The sequence below is a fragment of the Ranitomeya variabilis genome, chromosome 3 (genome assembly GCF_051348905.1).
Source record: "Ranitomeya variabilis isolate aRanVar5 chromosome 3, aRanVar5.hap1, whole genome shotgun sequence".
NCBI lineage: Eukaryota > Metazoa > Chordata > Amphibia > Anura > Dendrobatidae > Ranitomeya > Ranitomeya variabilis.
In genome coordinates this window covers 83,973,752-83,995,598 of record NC_135234.1, presented here as the reverse complement: position 1 = coordinate 83,995,598, position 21,847 = coordinate 83,973,752, and the positions used below count along the sequence as shown (strand labels likewise).

Genomic DNA, 21,847 nt, shown 5'->3' with positions numbered 1-21,847 from the left:
GTCCTACCTGTATGCCTCATATTAATGGTCTTGTTCTTAAGAAATGTTCTATTTTGTCCTTATGCTAATGATTTCTTCCAGGCTCCGGGGGGGCGTGAGGTGCCTGGAAGAAATACTTGTCTCGTGTCCTCATTACAATACTTGCTCCCTCCCATGCACGCCAGTTATGGCCCCAGAATCCCACACTTGCGCCCTGCTCTCCCTCAACAATACATACTTCATCCTCCCTTCTGTGGGTGCTGCATTCAGGGATCTTCTGCGCAGCTGACCTCAAGTGTGCGCACCGATAAGGTGCTCTAGCTACTTCCTCCCGGCATAGTCATCACTATGTACACATGGTTCCTAGTGATAACTATACAGGAAGGAAGTGGGAAGAGCACCTTATAAGCACGCAAGCCAGGAGGTCATAGTGACTCGCCGGCGCAGAAGATCTCTGAATGAAGTGCCCACAGAAGAGAAGAAGACGTATGTCTTGTGGAGGGAGTGCAGGGCGCAGGATTCCGCGGATGTAACTGACATGCATGGGAGTGGGTAAGAAGGTAAGAATTACCATGAAGATGCGGACCCATAGAAGCGCCAGATGGGTGCAAGACTGCCGTAGTCCACAATCTCTCCTGCACCTTGTATTCTCCTGTGTACCCTATGGATGTCTTCCATTTTTAGAAAAAAAAAAAAAAAGGGATTGGTGACTGCTGCTCTGTTTCTTCAAATGTTCGGGTATGTGCAGACGATCCGGAAAAGGCAGCGCTTGGGATGCAGCACATGTTTGCCAAGTCCAAAGTGCTGCCGGCTATTGAACGCCGGTGAATCCGGCTGTGTTCACTGAACCGTGCCGAACCACCGTGTCCAATACATTCTATGAGTGAAGTTTAGCTAGTGGAGATGATATGCTGCGGTCTGGAGAGACGTGCCACATGTCCGTGTCTCCGTGGGTGATCCGCAGGAGTCTGTGGACGAATAGTGGACATGGAGTTTCTTGAAATCCCATCCGCTGTGCTGTAACAGGTGGACGCTGCGGGTTGGATGCAGCACAAGTACGCAGCATCCAACCTGCAGCGTTTAGGCTTCTTTCACACTTCCGTCAATAATCGGCCGTCACCAGGCATCGGCGCGACGTACCGACGGAAGCTTATGAAATTTTGAGTTACGTGAGGAGTCGAAGCAGTGTTTCAACGCGTCCGCTGCTCATTGTAAAGTCCCAGGGAAGAGGGGGTGGAGTTCCGGCCGGGCATGCGCAGTAAAAAAAAAAAAAAATGCAGGACACAACGTAAGAAAAAAAAGGTCCCTTGAATGTTTTTTCGATACGACGGCCCGCCAAATACCGACGCATCCAGTGCACGACGTATGGAACGTGTGTCCATACGTCGCGATGCATCGGTAATACAAGTCTATGTGAAAAAACGCATCCTGCGGGCAACTTTGCAGGAACGACACACTGTGACGGTCTGCAAACGACAGAAGTGTGAAAGAAGCCTTACTGATCGCGTGCACATACCCTTAAGGTACCGTCACATTAAGCGACGCTGCAGCGATATAGACAACAATGCCGATCGCTGCAGCGTCGTTGTTTCGTCGTTGTGTGGTCGCTGGAGAGCTGTCACACAGACAGCTCTCCAGCGACCAACGATGCCGAAGTCCCCGGGTAACCAGGGTAAACATCGGGTTACTAAGCGCAGGGCTGCGCTTAGTAACCCGATGTTTACCCTGGTTACCAGTGTAAATGTAAAAAAAAAAACAAACACTACATACTTACATTCCGGTGTCTGTCGCGTCCCCCGGCGTCCGCTTCCCTGCACTGTGTCAGCCCCGGCCGTAAAGCAGAGCGGTGACGTCACCGCTGTGCTCTGCTTTACGGCCGGCCGGCGCTGACACAGTGCAGGGAAGCAGACGCCGGGGGACGCGACAGACACCGGAATGTAAGTATGTAGTGTTTGGGGTTTTTTACATTTACAATGGTAACCAGGGTAAATATCGGGTTACTAAGCGTGGCCCTGCGCTTAGTAACCCGATCTTTACCCTGGTTACCAGTGAAGACATCGCTGAATCAGCATCACACACGCCGACTCAGCAATGTCAGCGGGTGATCCAGCGACGAAATAAGGTGCTGGCCTTCTAGCTCCGACCAACGATGTCACAGCAGGATCCTGATCGCTGCTGCGTGTCAAACACAACGATATCGCTATCCAGGACGCTGCAACGTCACGGATCGTTGTCGTTCTCGTTGTTAAGTTGTTCAGTGTGAAGGTACCTTAAGAAATATAAAAACCTATGCAATAGAGCGCAGTACAATTATTTAAAGATACAGACGTATTCACCTGCACAATCTGACATTGCAAGGGATTGTTTTCTGAACATCAAAGCTTATTTCAGGCAATGAACATCAAGACCTAGATCTAGGTAATCCTTTCCAGTTTAGACAAAGAGGCATCTGCCAGCCACTCGCCTGTAACAATAGCAGTCAGTAAACCCCCATCTAGCAATTAGTGTATGTATACAGTCCTAGCTACACATGTCCTTCACACATATCTACAGGAGCTTTGTAGGTTTACCCAAATGACATTCGCTGGCTGCACCATAGAGTTTCCCCGGTGAAACATCTGATGCCCAAATCACTGTACTGGATTTGAACGGTCATTTCGTGATGACAGCATCCCTTTAAGAAAGGTGCATTTTGGAGATTTTTACACACACACACACACACAAAAAAAAAAATAATGTACGTGTACAGATACCCACATACTCCGAAAGAGCCGGCACTTTTACGTTAATTTTAATTTATTTTCTGCACCTTTTTTGGCATTTCTTGATGCAATCTGTAATTTTAAATTTTTTTTTCCTTAGGATTGACTTGTATTATAAAGTATGGAGCGGCTTCCAAATGCTTGAAGAAGGGACATCACACTTCTTTTAACTGCTTGGCATTTTTTGTAATCCTGAAGTGGTTAAGAGACGCTTGAAACTGCACAGCAAATTGTTTTTTTTTAACAAAGGAATGAATAGGAAGATTGTTTTGAGTTGTGCTCGGAGAAGATTTCCTACAAATCCTCGAAAAAAAAAAAAAAAAAATTGGTAAGAATATATCCTTTCCGAGCACACATCGCCCAGTTTAAATCAAGAACATGCTGCCACCAACATGTATGGGGACAAAACAATAGTATCAATGGCCAGTTCCCTTCAGGTTTCCATCAGACATGTAGATGAACGCCGATGGACCAAAATAATCAAATTAAAAAGTTACATCACTCATTTAAAGGGAAGCTGCAAAATAATATTAGCTCAGGATATCAGCACAGGCAAAGGTTGTAGTCTAGTATTTGTTTTAGAAGGAGACCTCAGACCCCTGACCTTGAGAAGCCTCCTTATCTGTCAGGTTCCACCTAATCATGGACACAAGTCAATTGACCCTTAAACAATAAGTACTAAATCACCTTCAATCATTCGGCACTTTTACCCTTATTAAGTGCTAATTCAAACAAGATTTTAATGGCTCCATGAGGGTCGGGTCACGGAAATAAAAGTCATGTTGTATGCTTGGCTCTGTTGCACAACGTCATGTCTGCTATCCACGGTCAATAAAGAAGCAGATGAAGCCAGGAAGAAGAGCCAAGTACACCAATATGCTGACAGGCTCACGTGTGATAATTTTAATATGAATAAAACACAAATCTAAGGCTGGCCATACACATTAGATGGTGGTCGACCAAACGATGCTTTGGCCAATCATTCAGCCATCGGCTGACTCTCCCAAGCGCTCCTGTGTTCTCCATGAGAAAGCCGCCAACTGAAACGTTGACCGGCGTTTTAACTTAGTGAGCACAATGCTATCGGCAGTCCGAAATCAAAAATGCGAGATGGACATCTCTCCAAAACATCTGACAAATGGTGCACGGTACACATTTGATCATCGGCCGAACCTGTTGATGTCGGCGGCTTCAGCCGACATTAGTCTACTGTATATGGGGGCCTTAAGCACCACGGAGCATTGGATAATGTTTGGAAAGGTATAATTGGAAGTGCGTTACCAATACCATGCGCTCTCCTAGGAACATTTTGTAGGGTTATTCCCAGTTCAGTCCAGTAAAGTTGCCCACCTGTAGCCAGCACCTAGAGGAAGCTATCCTATCAGCCTTTCAAGAAGGCAGAACTTCTAGAGGAGATCCTTTGATGCCTCCGAGTATTGCGCACACTAGAACTCAGTGCCCAGGTGTCAATCATTGGACCCCAAAGACGGGCGTCATCCCTGCCTTAGAAAAACACTTTAGCTGCTTATCTGTTGCTGCTTTAATAAAGCTCTTCCAGATAAGAACTGTGAGTAAAATCCCTTGCAGATAAGTATTTTGAGTCAATTAAACCTGAATTAAATCCTAAGATATGAACGGTGAAGCAGCTGGCTGACATTAATCAGTATAATTCCCACCATAGCAGCGTGATAATACATGGGAATATACTTATTACAGAGTCAACATTTACAGAAATGCTCTCAGTCTATGTCATGATTGTAGGTTAAAAGACCCCGGGTCATACAAAGATGGAGCACAGCTACTGTCAATACTTAGCTCGTAGCCCCAGGCAATACCCAATAACTGACTGTGTAGCAGCCAATGCATTCCACATAAAAATCAGTTCAAGTCTCTAGATAGAAAAATGCATAAAACATAAATATACAAAGCAATGCCTCAGATGTGAGCAGAATGAAAACAATCTACGAACCAAAAATAGCAAAACGGAGAAGTCTGGCGTCACTGTTAGCGGCCCCTTCTGATCTTAAGTTACATGAATGCTAGAAAAAAAAGGGCGATCCGTGTCAAATGATCCGTACCCTGGGAGAACTGCAGATGTAACAATGTAGCACGACATTCTACAATTTATTAGTTGAAACACGGGAAGAATTGTGTTACAGCATATTTATAGAGACGTAATGTAAATATTTCGACAGTGTTAAATCGGTGGCATTAGTGTCAGTGGTTAGCATGGTTGGTTTATTGCGCTAGCGTCCTTGGTTCCTTTCCAACCAAGGACAAAATCTGTATTAAGTTCATATTTTCTATCCATTTAAGTGTGGGGGTTTTTTCTAGACACTGATTTCCTCATACACCCCAAAAAAACTAATAGAAAAAGGGTTAGTCCCAAAATATCAGTTATCTATAGGTTAGGGGATAATTTCCTAATAGCTGGCGGTCAGACCACTGGGACCCCAAGAAGTCCAGATATTGAAAATCTGGAACTAGGCTCTGCAAAGCCAAGTCTTGAGTGAAAAGGAGATGCACAAGCTCAACACCGCTCCAGTCATTGTCTACGGGTCTCTTGGAAACAGTGGAGTGTTGTGGTAAGATTTCTACAGCAGACCAATAATGAATGGAGCAAAACTGGAGCATGCGTACTTCCCCACCAATGAAGACAGGGCTCTACAAACCTCCAGAGTTCCAGAGACTTGAACTAAGGTTTAAGGGGGAGGGTACTAAAAGACCGCTTCCCACTATTCAAATTGAAGGGTTATGCCCAAAATATTCAGTTGTAGAGGATAACTCTCTGGAGTTTAGATTTTGAGACCCAGTAAGGGATCGGTTCTGATGTTCTCATGTGAGTGACAATCTCCAAAAAGTGATGTACAACTTCTAAGCTATAAAAATGAGTAAAATAAGTATCAAATTCAATGACTACAACTACCGTACTTTACAAACAAAAAAAAACAATCCTTGACCCATCATTATAGGAGCTAAAAACCCTGTATTGCTTCATTAGGAACTGTTGTGTATAGAGAAACTTCCTATCATCTTGATAATTTCATATTTTATGGAGTTCCAAGAAAGTCTTTATTTCTGGGACAAGTAAAAAAAAAAAAAAAAAAAAGGTTATGAATTAGAACCATCAATGTGATGGGCCCAGTCATTTAACACTATGCAGACGTCCAATGAGAGGACATGAAAGCTGTGGGAAATCTGACTATTTTCTGCTGTTCCTGGTAACGGTGAGCAATTACTTTAATATATATATTACCAGCCTAATATGTTATGCAAAGTATAATAAATCTGGTGCCATACTTCAAAGAACCCAAGTCCAAAAGTATTTTGAACGTCGTAAAAAGAATTAGATAAAATTATGCAGAAATAAAACTCATGCAGTGAATTCTATAGAAAGACCTCCGAGGTATTAGAAAGAGAGAGAGACTTTCTTGTAAGATACTTGCGCTGACTGGTCACCAAATTTCATCCATCAGAGTCTTACAGATGCTGATGAAACACAGATAACCAAGGAAGAGAGGATCTGAAAGGTTTTTTTATATTCAGTCATGGTCAGGTGCAAAAAACAATCCTGTGCCTCCTGTTGTGAGGATGGTAATATTTACTTTTTTTGTTCGAGGCAGTAACCATCAGCATACTGGCAGCGAGATTTGTCATGTATGGAGGAAATCACTAGCTAACTATCTTTAGGAAAGAAAACTGATCAGAGAGGATGCCGTGTAGCACACCCCTATTCTGGTATTGATGACTTATCCTAAGGATAGGCCATCAATATTAAAGTAACAGATAACCAGGCTGTAGTCGGAGTCGTGGAAATTGAGGAGTCGGAGGTTTGGCTTACCAACTCCACAACCCTGCGGCTAACCCTTTTACATTTACAATTGACTATGAGCTGGTGGGAGCATACGCTCTGTTATTATGCCTCTCATACACAGGACAACACAGATTCCCGCTTTTCTTTCCTTTTAGCTCACAGAAAATCAGAAAGAGCACAGGGAGAGGTAAAAGACTTGTCAGAAAGCTCAGTGCGATCTTTCTGTTTGTCCCTCAGGGTGTTTACTCACTCCTTGTCCCCCTCTCCATAGCAGTCTGTCTTGACAAGACAGATTTGAGCTGGGTGGGTTTTTTTTCCCAGAAAGGATAGAGTTAACGCATGAGAAGGGAAAGAAATATCTGATAAGTGGGAAAAAAGCAGATATCTAACAAGATATATTAGAATTTTTCTTATAAGCGCCTATAATATTAACTTATGCAAAGTGTGTTGAAAGTACAATTCCATTATAAAGTGCCTGTCATGTACTTTCTGGAAGTCCAGGGTCAGCAGGCTGGATACTATGAGCCTGAGGTCGCCTTCAGTGCCTTGACTACTGTTACTTTGGATTTATTAAGGTCACATGTATCTACAACATAAAGCAGACTATTGACATGACATAGAAAGGCTACATAATACTACAATAGGAGTTGATGGTATCCATCAGAAACCTGGCCTTCACCCTTATATACAAATCTGGACTTACGTAGGGGTACCTGGGTCCACAAAGTAGGTGATTACCAATAAAGGAAGGTCAAAAAGTCAGGTAAAAACCAATATGTCAGGACAGGAACAAAGTTGTCGGGCAGTAGAATATTCAAAACATGAGCTGAGGTCCTTAACAGGAAACAAACTCGTTGAGCAGGAACCGAGTAACAGGAGTAAACCAGGTTAATAAGAACTAATAACGGTCACTGGAAGCAGGGACCTAGGGGTTTCAGTAAGGTCCCTTCCCAAGGGGATTAAAGATAACAATGTGAGGAATTAACCCACAATCCCCTGTCTGGACCACAAGTTCCAGAATACTAAAAAGAACTGCTGCATCGCCGCTCCGGGTTCTTCGCAACGAAGGTGCAGCACCGCCCTGTGACAGAAGCAGAAGGAGCAAGAACAAGCATGGATATTACATGTTGTGGTCAAAGTTGTACAGCTTCAGTCACTCAATCACAAGTTCTGTAGGCCATTAATAAATGGGACCAAGCAACTGGAGTAGTTTTCTAGCATTGGCCAAACTACTTACCGTATTTTTCAGACTATAAGACGCACCCCAAATTTATAGGAGGAAAATAGAAAAAAAAAATGCTTAATGTGACAATGGGAGTCAGTATTATAGTCCGAAAGTATCTTAAGGGGTGGGGGCAGAGGAGCGGGGTCACCGCTGAAGGAAGTTGGCGGCTGCAGGAGTGGGGCGATGCTGCAAGTCCTGGGCTGGGGGGGGGGGAATGCATGTTCAGGCGAAGCAAGGCAGGAGCCATAGATCTCCTGGCATTGGTCAGCGCATGCGCATATTGAGATATCGGCTCATCATGGCCATTTTCCTGAAGCCCATCACTGGGAGAACAATGTAAACAGCGGGGACTTGGTTCCTGCCACGCACCACCGACATGTTTCTGAAGCCCACCGCCGGAAGATCAACGGCTCCCACCTCGCTCTCCTACTCCAAAGTCCAGGGCCCGCAGCATCGCCCTTCTCCTGCTGTCACCGGCATCCTGCAGCGGTGACCCTGCTCCACCACTGACCCCCCTGTGAGCTAGATTGGGCCTATAAAGATGCACCCCCATTTTCTTACTAAACTTGAGGGGGGAGAGAGTGAATCTTATAGTCCAAAAAATATATTAAAAATATATGATTTGTCACAATATTGAATATTACTTTCACTTAGAATTGTGAACCGTATGTTTCTATAGGTCCGTCTGACAGCCATCAGTCCGTCTCAGTCAAGCTTATTTTTTTTTTCTATTTATTATTATTTATTTATTTTATTTTTTTACAAGACAGCCACTGCCAAAATTATCCGACAGCAGTGGAGATCCTGCTCTACCCCAACATCTGCCAGGGAGGCCACCATACATATTAGATGGTCAGTAGACTTTTCTAAGTATTTGGGGGCACTTAATGATATAGTGGTGAATGGCAGACATTAAAAGCCGATATGACAGATGAAAAGTTTATCCATTCGGTTTAGTTTGCAGCCTCCAGTCCTTCAACTACAGACATTTTAAAGGGTTTAAATCGTTAACTACATCTAAGATGGTTCATGGTCACTCTGAAGGAGGTGCAGAGATCCACAGCTCAGGTGGGAGAATCTGTTCCCAGGACAACCATTAGTCGTATACTCCACAAATCTGGTCTTTATGGAAAAGTGGCAAGAAGAAAGTCATTTTTTAAATCAAGCCATAAAAAGTCCCGTTTGCAGTTTGCGAAAGCTATGTAGGGGACAGAGCTAGACGTGCTCTGGTCAGATGATACTAAAGTAGAAACTTTTGAGCTAAATGCAAAATGCTATTTGTGGCGGAAAGCTAACACTACATGTCACCCTGAAAACACCATTCCCACCATCACACATGGTGGTGGCAGCATCATGCTGTGGGGATGCTTTTCTTCAACAGGGAAGCTGTACAGAGTTGATAGGAAGATGGATGGAGCTAAACACAGGGCAATACTGGAGGAAAACCTATTCGAGGCTGTACAAGACTTGAGACTGGGGCATAGGTTCACTTTCCAGCAGGACAATGACCCTAAACATACTGCTAGAGCTACAATGGAATGGTTTAGATCAAAGGATGTTCATGTGTGTAAACGGTCCACTCACAGTCCACACCTAAATCCCACTGAGAATTTGTGGCGAGACTTGAAAACATGTTTTCAGTCATTCTCCATCCAATCTCGCTGAGCTAGAGCTAGTTTGCAAAGAAGAAAGGGCATACATTTCTGCTTCTAGAAATGCAAAGCTGGTTGAGACATACCCCAAATGACTTGCAGCAGTAATTGCAGTGAAAGGTGGTCCTAAGAAGTATATTTTAAAATAAACATCATAACACATAAAATCCCAATAAACTACATTAAAGTTTGTGGGTGTAATGTAAAGAAATGTGAAACACAGATTGATTAAGACTGCCCATAGAAGGGCGGATAAGTTTTCCCAAAGCCGCGCAAGTGGACGGCGCATGCGCGGGATTACAGCGCCGCAACTGCACATCACAAGTCACACCCCGGAGACTGGAAGAAATGATTAACATAAAAAAACATTATAACTGCATTTCTCAAGATCAACACCGCAAATATGAGGCATACAGGTAAGACTGGTTTAACCATTCCATTCCCTGTATACCCATAGTAATAGCTCAAATTGTCCAAGGGTGACAGATTCCCTTTAACATTAGCATCAGGTCTGTTTTAGATTACTAACGATTACTACATCCCAAACTTCAGTGGTAGCAGGAGAAAGAAAAAAAATCTTAGTGATCATCACATCTGTTTCTGAACGAGTAACCAATGGTCCTCTCCTTGGGCTTTGTTTAGAAGCCAGATGTCATCTTCTATAATTGCTGGTAACCACAACATTTTTGGACAGCGTCCTCCTCAGACTTCTCACTCTCCACACACCGTGCTCATAGAAGGAGTTCACTTACTTTCTATACAAACCACAGCTCTCTCAGGAGACAGGCAGGGCCCAAATATATACATCTCTGGCCAAAAGTCACAATTTTATACAAGGAGAATGGAAATCTCTAACATACGCAATGGTTGGAAGTGTGACTCAATCTCTAACATACGCAATGGTTGGAAGTGTGACTCAATACCATGCCAATACAGCACAATATTACAATAACGTCCCTATAAAACATCTATAAAAACAAACAACATCTAACAAAGACTCTAATGGAGTGGCCAGCAGGTGGTTGGATGATATACGTGGCTAATCATGGGGAAGTGAAGTTAAAGTTTTCTCCCCTGCGAACGCGCCCCGATAAGGGATAGATGCAAGGGAGTAAATAGGGGAGAGCTGGAGGCCCGGGTCCGATCTAAGGATATGTGCACACGTTGTGGATTCCATTGCGGATTTTTCCGCGCGGATTCTGCAGAATCCGCAGGTAAAACGCCTTGCGGGGATACTTTTCTTCAACATGGAAGCTGGACAGAGTTGATAGGAAAATTGATGGAGCTAAATACAGGGCAATATGGTATGTATGGGATGGTTTACATCAAATGATGTTCATGTGTGTAAACGGCTATCAAACTATGATATGTAAGAAAAATATTTAAGAAAAAAAAAAAAGATTTAAAATTATTTAACACACGAAAAAAAATATTATTTGAACAATAGCTCAATTTTCTGGAAAAAAAAAGTCTCTGTACCCAGCTGTGATGTCCTCAGTCAGAAGCAGTCCGGGGGTCATTTTAGTCCACGCTGCCAACCACACAATCAATATCTTATTTTGTAACTTTCTACAGTTGCAGCTGACAATCAGTCATTGGTGTCAATAGCCAAAATCAATCTGTTTATACCAGGCCATAATTACTGTATTATAGCAAAGACATCTGACGAGGTAATGTATTTCCCAGGGAAAAAAAAAAAAGTCCTACCCAACTATTGTACGTACATTATAATTATTATGTTAACGACAATTCAGTATTCAGAGATAAGAACCCGACTGAACCAAGTCCTATAATGGCAGCTCAGGGTTCACCGAGATCTGCACATGTCACATATATCATATCTGGTATGTGGGTCATAAAGCAGAACAACCCTGACAACAGATATTCATTGTTACTTAGCATTAGAACTAGACAGTGTAAACAACTTGTAATTTTGACAATTTTATTTTTTATGTAGGATACATTTATGAAATGACTACGGGATAGGTGATAAGTTACTAATTGCTGGTGGTCCAAACACAGAGACCCCCATAACTGAGCTCTGCAGATGGGTGGTGAACATGCACTACTGCTTCATTTAGACAGGGTGCGGAGCGCCACTCTCGGGATCATTCAGGGGGCCTATCCACACGTTATTTCCTACCCTGCTGAGGGTTACTTTTTCCTTAACTCACATTCACCTCCATTACAAGAGACAGAGCAACAAAACTACTAATTAATCCAGTCATCAACGAGTGTCCTAGAGCCACAACTGGGAGTAAAACAAAGACTATGTACTGCCCACGTTGCAGAATTTTCCTGAGCAAAACCGGACTCCCTGTGCAGGAAATCCGCTAGCGTTTTTTCACACTTTTGTGCAGATTTTTCACGTTTTTTTCCGATGCTTCCCAATGCAATAATATAGCGGCAAAACCGCAAAATTAATGAACATGCTGCATTTGTTTCCACGATGCGTTTTTTTTTCGCGGAAAAAAAAAAAAAACATAGCATGGGCACTAAAATTGCGGGATGCTTAATGTAAGCAATTTTTCACCGTTGTTGCAGCGGAAAACCGCCGCAAAAATGTGAAAAAAAACACTAAAAATCCTGAACATGGGCACATAGCCTAATAGGCATCTGTCAACCTAATCTACGGTACTACAACCTGGGAAATGGGTTCATAGTACAATAAAGCAATAGCATATTAGCGCAAATACCAATTACCGTATACAATGTCCAGAAGCTTATGATGTATGGAAAGATTAATCACTTTAGAATGTATTTGCGCAATATATTGCGCACTTTATTTTGACATGACAGATTGTTGCTCCCCTAGGAGAGAAGTCTCGTCAGTATTCTAAGGATATTACCTGCACACACACACCCCACCCACAAAATAAAAAAAAATACAAAAAAAAAAAAACACCACTATAGGGCCATCCCCATACAAATTGCATCCTTTGGCCAAGGTCACCAAAATTAGAGGTTTTAAAGGATTTTAATACACTGTTCTTGCCTAGCGTTGGGCTTAAAGCAACCCTCAACCCCAAAATATGACTACATTTTATAGTATTATCACTAGACCCAACGCCCTCGATTCGGTCCTTAGTCCTCCATCAGAGGCCAATTTGCTTCTTCTACAAACAGGCTGCTGTGGAGGCATCGGCAACACTGAGGAACTGTAACCAGGCCTACACACCTTATTTCTGCCACATGATGGCTACAGCACCACCATAGGCACTGGTCCACCCACACCAATGTAACGCCAGGGAAAAGGTGGCTCTGATTTAGGCCGGCGTCACACTCGGCGTAGGACAATACGGTCCGTATTTTACGGCCGTAATACGGCCGAAATACGGTGAAATGTTCCCAAAATAGTGATCCGTAGTCAGGGTGTGTCAGTGTATTTTGCGCATGGCATCCTCCGTATGTAATCCGTATGGCATCCGTACTGCGAGATTTTCGCGCAGGCTTGCAAAACCGACATCTAATGGATTTATGTGCTCAAATGTTCATTAAAACATATATACAGTATATATATATATATATATATATATGTCATTGAGACACATATATATATATTCTGTATTTAGATTTCATTCAGCGCGATATCTGTGAACAGCCGGTAATTCAATTGCCGGCTTTTCATTTCTCCTGCACAAACCCGACAGGATATGAGACATGGTTTACATACAGTAAACCATCTCATATCCCCTTTTGTTTTGCATATTCCACACTACTAATGTTAGTAGTGTGTATGTGCAAAATTTCAGCGCTGTAGCTGCTGAAATAAAGGGTTAAATGGCGGAAAAAATTGGCGTGGGCTCCCGCGCAATTTTCTCCGCCAGAATGGTAAAGCCAGTGACTGAGGGCAGATATTAATAGCCAGGAGAGGGTCCATGGTTATTGGCCCCCCCGTGGCTAAAAACATCTGCCCCCAGCCACCCCAGAAAAGGCACATCTGGAAGATGCGCCTATTCTGGCACTTGGCCACTCTCTTCCCACTCCCTGTAGCGGTGGGCTATGGGGTAATGAAGGGTTAATGCCACCTTGCTTTTGGAAGGTGACATTAAGCCAGATTAATGATGGAGAGGCGTCAATTATGTCACCTATCCATTATTAATCCAATTGTAGGAAAGGGTTAAAAAACACACACACACATGATTGAAAAGTATTTTAATGAAATAAACACAGCGTAATAATTTATTGTTCTCTCAAATCCATTTGCAGTCCCTCGCTTGGCAACATAATAAACGCACAAGATACATACCTTCTGGTGTACTGTCAGGTCCAACGATGTAATCCATCTGAAGGGGTTAACTAATATTACAAGCAGGAGCCCTGCTATAATGCAGCTGTGCTCCGTGCTTGTAATTCCCCTGCGAATGAATGAAATGTAGGTCATTGACCTACATTTCATTCATTCGCGGTGAGGCGCCCTCTGGTGGATGTTCTCATGAACTGCAGCCTGGGAACTTTTTCCCACGCTCCAGGTCATATGAGGACATCCACCAGGGGGCGCATCACCGCGAATGAATGAAATGTAGGTCAATGACCTACATTTCATTCATTCGCAGGGGAATTACAAGCACGGAGCACAGCTGCATTATAGCAGGGCTCCTGCTTGTAATATTAGTTAACCCCTTCAGATGGATTACATCGTTGGACCTGACAGTACACCAGAAGGTATGTATCTTGTGCGTTTATTATGTTGCCAAGCGAGGGACTGCAAATGGATTTGAGAGAACAATAAATTATTACAACAACCGCTGTGTTTATTTCATTAAAATCCTTTTCAATCATGTGTGTGTGTGTTTTTTAACCCTTTCCTACAATTGGATTAATAATGGATAGGTGACATAATTGACGCCTCTCCATCATTAATCTGGCTTAATGTCACCTTCCAATAGCAAGGTGGCATTAACCCTTCATTACCCCATAGCCCACCGCTACAGGGAGTGGGAAGAGAGTGGCCAAGTGCCAGAATAGGCGCATCTTCCAGATGTGCCTTTTCTGGGGTGGCTGGGGGCAGATGTTTGTAGCCAGGGGGGGCCAATAACCATGGACCCTCTCCTGGCTATTAATATCTGCCCTCAGTCACTGGCTTTACCGCTCTGGCGGAGAAAATTGCGCGGGAGCCCACGCCAATTTTTTCCGCCATTTAACCCTTTATTTTAGCAGCTACAGCGCTGAAATTTTGCACATACACACTACTAACATTAGTAGTGTGGAATATGCAAAAAAAAGGGGGATATGAGATGGTTTACTGTATGTAAACCATGTCTCATATCCTGTCGGGTTTGTGCAGGAGAAATGAAAAGCCGGCAATTGAATTACCGACTTTTCACTAACACCGCTGCGTATTTCTCGCAAGTCACACTGCTGGTCCGTGTGGAATCCGTATTTTTCTCGCCCCCATAGACTTTCATTGGCGATTTTTTTGCGCAGTACGCTGACAAACGCAGCATGCTGCGATTTTGTACGGCCGTAGAAAGCCGTATAATACTGAACCGTAATATACGGCTAATAGGAGCAGCCCCATTGAGAATAATTGTGCCGTATGTTATGCGAGTTTTACGGACGTAGTTTCTGCGCTCTTACGTCCGTAAAACTCGCCAGTGTGACGCCGGCCTTACCATGCGCTTCCTATACCTCTGCTTTTGTTGAGGGTCGGTTTAAGAAGGTCATGCACATCAGACAGATGCTTGTTGGAATGACAGCCATCTTTCTTGATCAAAATTTATCAATCCTCTTGAGCAGTGGTGGACACAGACAGAAGAAGGACAGTGCAAAAACGATATATGGGTCCTTTGCAGCCCAATAGGTCATCAAAATGCACAACATCTGCTCGAAGTGCCCCCTTATCTCTTTTGGACCCCTGTGTAGCTGCAGATATTGCACCAATATCTGCAGAATCTATGGTTTCTCAGGGTCCGGTTGCAGATACGCCAATTGACTTCAAGATCAGGAGGCCACTACTTGAATGTTGAGGTACATAGGAGGAGAACCACCATTTCTTCAGAGAATGAATGGCGCAGTGGCTACATATGCGCACCACTGCTCCCGTCACTCAGGGGACTTTGAGCCCCCATTCTTGTGATTGGTGAAAGTGTCAGCAGATAGTACCCTAATAATCATGCATTGCGTGACATCTTAGTGCTTACAGCCATGTAAAGTTTCATCGCTCGCTAATTTCGCTGACAGAAGAGGATGATCTCACGTCTACGGGGACATTCCCACACCTCCAACAACTTGTAGAAGAATTTGCTTCAATCTCAGGAAGCACTTGATGCATAAGTGCAGACACACAGACAGAAAGTGGACGGGGTAGAGCCACCTAGACAAGCAGCAACAAGCGGAGCGGCAGCAAGCCATCCTACTAAATTATGGGGAAAGAGAGGACAGACCGAGTCATCGCATGACACAGCCCTGCAACATCCTCATGGAATTACAGCAACGTGTGTCATCACCACGACCTGACTGACTTATTATGGCGGATTACTTTTTCCTAGTAAAACTCATCACTACAGAGCTGCCAGACAATGGCGCTCCAAGAATATTGGGGGAAGATTTATTAAGGGGGTTTCCCTTCATCTTAAACGGTGCCTATTCATATGAATATACGCTAATCTGCTGTTCTCGGACGCAGCGTCCTCTTCTGCTGAAGCAGTTTGGCTTCTCATAGAGTTCAGTGGGTACATTAAAGTGAAAAAGGCCATAGAAATCTTTGAGAAACCAATGGTGCGCAGTCTGGGATCAGCTGTACGGATCAGGAAAGACAGAATATTGCGCAGACTCGCCAAGATCTTGACTACTGAACAACTAAAAGAATTATTACCCCAGACACAACCGCTAAATTGATCAAAGTTGTACCAGCTTTAATATAAATGTGAAACTCCAAACACAATAAAGCAAGTGTGAACAGGTACAGGCTGCGAAGACTGCATAACATACAAACAAGAGAATACAGTGGCCTCTAAGTGCCAAGATGTCTGCAAACATTGAGTATATAAAACTGTAACTGCAGTACAGCTATATAGAATACACTTAGAATAATGAACATTCTTAAAGCATAAATTGGCCAATAAATGTGTGCCCATCAACCACTGCAAGGTGACTGTTGTAGGTTTATAGTCTGGGATAAGCATGTTTAATAAATATTAGGTTTAGGGTCAGATCAAAGAAAGGTCACCTTGCCGTGGTTGATGTGCTCTCATGAATTAGCCAATTTATGAGCCAGGTACCTTCATCTTTACAAGTATATTCTATATAAACAGTAATGCAGTTCAAATTTCATATATTCAATGTGTGTAGACATCTTGGTGCTTATAGAGGCTGTTGTATTCTCCTACGTTTCTCAAATGTGACGTCTTGCTGGACATTTCAGAACCTTACTTTAATTAGTCAAATACCGTGTGCAAAAATGCAGCTTTTTTGCAGGTGTCTGCATCAAATTCACATAAGCAATCTGCTCTAATTATTGGGTGTTTTTTTTGTTTTGCTTTTATGTATTTTGGGTGCAGATGTAACACCACACTTGTGGATTTTTTGGGTAGAAACAAAAAAGGCACAACATTTTTATTTTTTTTTTTAAAAAGGAACATGCTTTAAAAGCCGCTAGGGACAGAACCATGCTGGAGACAGGCAGGGCCCCCGCCAGCTGCCCTGGATGGATAGGTCTCTCCCTGAGTGTGCATATAGGGAGAGATCTATCACTCCAGGAAGGAGCGCAGGAAGAAGCCGCCAGAAACCCGCCTTTCTGACTAGTCTCCACTCCAGGATGGCTCAGTCACTGACAGATTTTCAAGTATGTCTTTTTCTGAAACTCCGCAGCGTTTCAATGCCAAGGTAAGTCACTGCCAGGAGAGTCTGCCATAGAGAACACATACAACGTTACAGGTTCCATTTCATTACTCTCGGCAGCATGTTGTCCTGTGTAAACAGGAGATGTGCTGCCAAGAAGAAATGGCAGCCTATGCACACAGAAGGATAGTATTACCAATAATTCGGTTGGCCTGTGTAAACAGGCTATTAAATTACCATTGATCGGTTTACATGTAGCCGATTGGAGGTCATTTAATGCCACCTTGGTCTAGTGTAAAAAAATACCTTAGTTATACAACATATTAAAAGTCACCGAGTTGTTCATAACCTTACAGAAACCGCCACAATGCCCCCTCCAAAATGAAAACAGCATGGGCCCTAATGAAGCAGGCGCCTGTGACCTCCACCCTGCTCCCTGTGTGCCCCTGTACTCTCTGACTACACAGGATCAGCCCTTTAGATGTTCATACGACCTCTTATCCTGTACAAGAGGTCAGAACAAGGGAGGAATCTCACATTTAGAAGCCGGAAGTAACAAGAGTCAGTTGTCCAACAGGTTTGGTTATAGTTTAGACAAAAACATTGGTAAAAATGTACAAAAATGGAACAAAAAAAATAAAAATTAAACTTTATGGTAAATCCAGTCATTGAGCAATATTTCCGCCTCAGATCTATACCCAAATCTGTGGCAATTTCACACACGATATACAATTCACGAATATACATTAAAGGGGGTAAATCTGAGGCGAGATTCGCAGACTTCTTGCGCTGAACCCATCATGCCTGGTGCAAACCAGCCGGGTCTGAACGTACGCTTAGAGTAAGGTTACAGGATGATTTACACTACGCACCACTGAGATTACTTTATGGGGTTTCCCACTTTGGAAACATGGACACCAGTCAGACAGTAGTTAAAAAAAAAGGAAATGGAGATCGTACTCTATATCGGTCTAGCACCAGCTCTCCGCCGATGCTCCGCTGTCTGTTTTGGCTGAGGTGACAACACAACTAGAACATGAATCACTGCTGCAGCCAATCGCTGAGCTCAGCAGCTCTGACGGTTAACGACAGCAGAGCTACCAGGATCAATGATTGTCTGCAGCGGTAATGAGCGCTATAATGGTGACATCACGACCAAAGTACAGAGAGAAGCAGCAGCATAGAGATGGTGCTAAACCATGGGAGGGTGAGTACTAGATTTCGGGTTTCACTACTATCTGGTCGGTTTGGGGTCCACTTTCCTAACAGTGGAAAACTCCTTTATAGGACTTGTCTCATCACAGTCATTTGACTGTTCTAAATGAGAATGTGCTATAAATATGCAAACACCCATCACCAAAACGGGAGCCCCAACGCTTCCTCGTTCTGACCTGTGCTGTGACCTCTGTGCCTGGAGAGGGGGCTCTGCTGTTTTTTGGAAGTTTCAATAGAGGTGAATGAAGAAAGCCGCACTTGTGTGGCAATAGGAGGACCCCATTCTGGACATATGTACAAGTTCCCAGAGGTGGTACCTGCATCTGACAACATTCACAGCATATCCTCTGAAGAGAAGAAGTCACTGCCAGAGATGTCTGGTAGCGTCTTACGCCTCTCTCCCCATTGGAAACACATGTATGGTCACATTCTATCCTTTGGTCACTTTGCATCGTTCTTTTTCTCTTTGGTCAACCAATTTACATTAATGTCCAACAATTATATATCAGTGCTGGGTTAGATGATGGGATATTGGTGGCATAAATATGAATGTTCGATTGGAGGGTTTTGACCCAAAATATTCCTTCTTAATCTCATTCTCTGAAACAAATGAATGTGGAGGCTGTAATTCAGAGAACAGCAGATCGTTGGGATTACCGCTGTATGGGGTAATGGATGGTATATTTATTAGGTATACTACCATGGTTACTAAAGGGACAAGCCAAGAATTACGCCAATCTACGGACTGTGAAAACATTCTAAACATCTGGAAAACAAGAGAAATTAACATAGAAATCTTCTGACGGAGAACAAGTCACAGCAGAAGGATCCATCATCTCCGTCACCAGGTCCATCAGGTAAGATCATTACACCATCTAATCGCTCACTTAGCATTACTACATTACCAGCTTAGCGCAGATTGGCCGCTCCGCCATGCTGCTCTAGCACTGACACACACAGGGTTAATGTACAGCAGGCCACACAAAACTGAGGAAGAGTGGCCATATCGCAACCAACAAGCCCTGGTATAACAAACTGAAAAATGATGAGGACAACATGGCTCCTGGTGCTCAAAGCTTTCATGCTCTCGTCATACATAAAGAACTTATCTACACTAGTTTTTTGTGTGTGTTTATAGTCAGTTTAAGGATTTTTCACCGTTTTTAAATTTTAGAACATTGTGCACATTCTTAAGTGGTGAACCACGCTATTGTGCCTGTCTAAAAAGACAGACCCCACTGGAACGGAGACCGTCTGCCGGATTATATCAAACGGTTCCACTGGGGCTTCCGTCTGAATTATGCTTTTTGGGGGTTTAGTCTACGTTCACATTTGCGGTCGGCGCCGCAGCGTCACCGCATGCGTCATGCGCCCCTATACTTAACATGGGGGCGCATGGACATGCGTCGCACTTGCGTTTTGCGCCGCATGCGTCTCTGCGGCGCCCGCGTCCGGGCGCAGAGGACGCAGCAAGTTGCATTTTTGCTGCGTCCAAAATCAATGAAAAAAAGGACGCATGCGGCGCAAAACGCAGCGTTGTGCATGCGTTTTGCTGCGTTTTTGTTTGCGTTGTGCGCTGCGGCGCCGACGCTGCGGCGCACAACGCAAATGTGAACGTAGCCTAACATGGAAACCCCAGTGCAGTGCTCAGCATGAATGTGAATGAGCGCCGCTGTCATTCAACTGCGATAATCCACTGGTTGCCATACAGCGGAGATAAGTAGCATGCCACCGGGCCACCAGGATTTTTTCCGTGACATGTAAACAGGTAAGTGGAAAGCCATGTTGGTCTTTTTTTCGGATTTGAAGTGGATCGTTTTGCAGAATCTGTACTAAAATCCTGACACGTGTAAATACAACCTTAAAGGGATTGTCCTTTACTTTTCTACTAATGACGTCTCACTAGGACAGGTCATAACTATCAATCTATGGGGGTCCGACGCCAGTCACTGTTACCAGCTCGGACATCAGCGGGATGTTTACAGTGTAAGTAGCTGTTATCACCTCCGGCCACCGCAGATCAGCCCTTATTGAAGAGCCGCAGGCCCGCGGCTAATAAGAAAACAGCTAAGTAAGGCTCATCAATATATAAAGAGTGGACAACCCCTTTAAATGGAAACTGCCATGTTGCAGGATTAGGCACATCCAGCACTACTAGCAGCCATAGTGAGCGTCCCTCGGTGTACATATATAAATAGCATGTGACCGGGGACAGGTCAATAATGGGGGTGCAGAGGGCTCAATAGGTCCCTTTGGCCCATATGATAACACCAATACTATTAAAGATCTGTAATTGGGGGGAAATGTGGAGATTCTGCATTGGGATCCATGAGCTCCACTGCAAGCGACAGGTGAGATACATAAGTGAAAAAGTGAGTTTGTAAAGGGCATCTGTCAGCAGGACCAGCCCCCCTGGGCCGTCTATATGGGCACGTAGGTACCATGATATCTGCGATCCTCAAGATCGATCTATGGCCTCAGGGAGAGCCATGTCTCACCCAGGGATCTTCACAGCTCATTTACATATTAAATACATGGATTTCTTGAGAATAAGACATCAGATCTCAGATATTTAGTAAACTTTCTAATAACTAAGTGCCCCTACAGCCGGCTCAGGAGGGTTCATCCTAATGACACTCAATTCTTCATCAAGTGTAACAATGGAGCAGTGATTAAAAACCCACTATTAATTCACTGAAAGCTGTCTGGAGAAGTGACATCTATCTGTAAGGACAGGAGTCAGTGATCCAGGGCTCGCACCCACTTTTCTGTATCTATGGTATATAGTGCTGCTTTCTTTATTAGGAGCAGCCCCGGCCCCGGTATAACACTGCCCACATACCACCATTCCTCCTGACACCGGGGTCAGGGCGGAGGAAGGTGACAGCTCAGGTATCTGGCAGACAGTGGGCCGGCAGTACCGCACCGCTCCAGCCTGCAGAGCAGGACATGTGTGCACAGCTCCGTACAGCACCACGGGTCGCTGCAGCATCACTGAGCCGGTCGGTGCAGCACCGCAGTGCACTCCGCCCCAGGGAATGCCCGCCTGTTACCGACCAGCCATCACGTACATACCGCCGGGGAGCGCGCACCGTCCGGCATCCACAGCTCTGCCCGATCCTCCCTCTATGGATTTTCTCTTTTGCTGGATAGAAATAATGGAGGACTGCAGCCCCGCCTCCCCATGGATGTCATTGTGTCACATGACCAAGCCGGGTTGTGTTAACTCTTCCTGTCCCAGCAGGAAGATGCTGGAATGTGGGGATAGCTGAGTGCTGGGTGTAATGCTCAGGACCTGTAATTACAAGACCAGAAAATCTAAAAAAATAAAATAAACTGACAATGATTTTGGCATATACATATTTTACAGATGAAATAGTGCAACTATATTGGACACAGACAGAAGAGCCCTAGGTGC

At 44.0% G+C, this 21,847-nt stretch overlaps 1 protein-coding gene across 7 annotated transcripts in view; it reads right to left on the bottom strand.

Annotated features, from left to right (window-relative positions):
• The window catches only part of MYO18A (myosin XVIIIA), a 383,975-nt gene extending 362,337 nt beyond the window's left edge, over positions 1-21,638 (bottom strand). For 5 of the 7 annotated variants that reach the window (XM_077294310.1, XM_077294311.1, XM_077294314.1 and 2 more), the window contains exon 1: positions 21,505-21,637. The gene's annotated coding sequence lies outside the window, so the exon portion shown is untranslated. Of the gene's footprint in view, positions 1-21,504 lie in introns of all 7 variants that reach the window. The other 2 variants (XM_077294308.1, XM_077294307.1) reach the window with 1 other exon arrangement.
• Between the last annotated feature and the right edge of the window lie 209 nt (positions 21,639-21,847).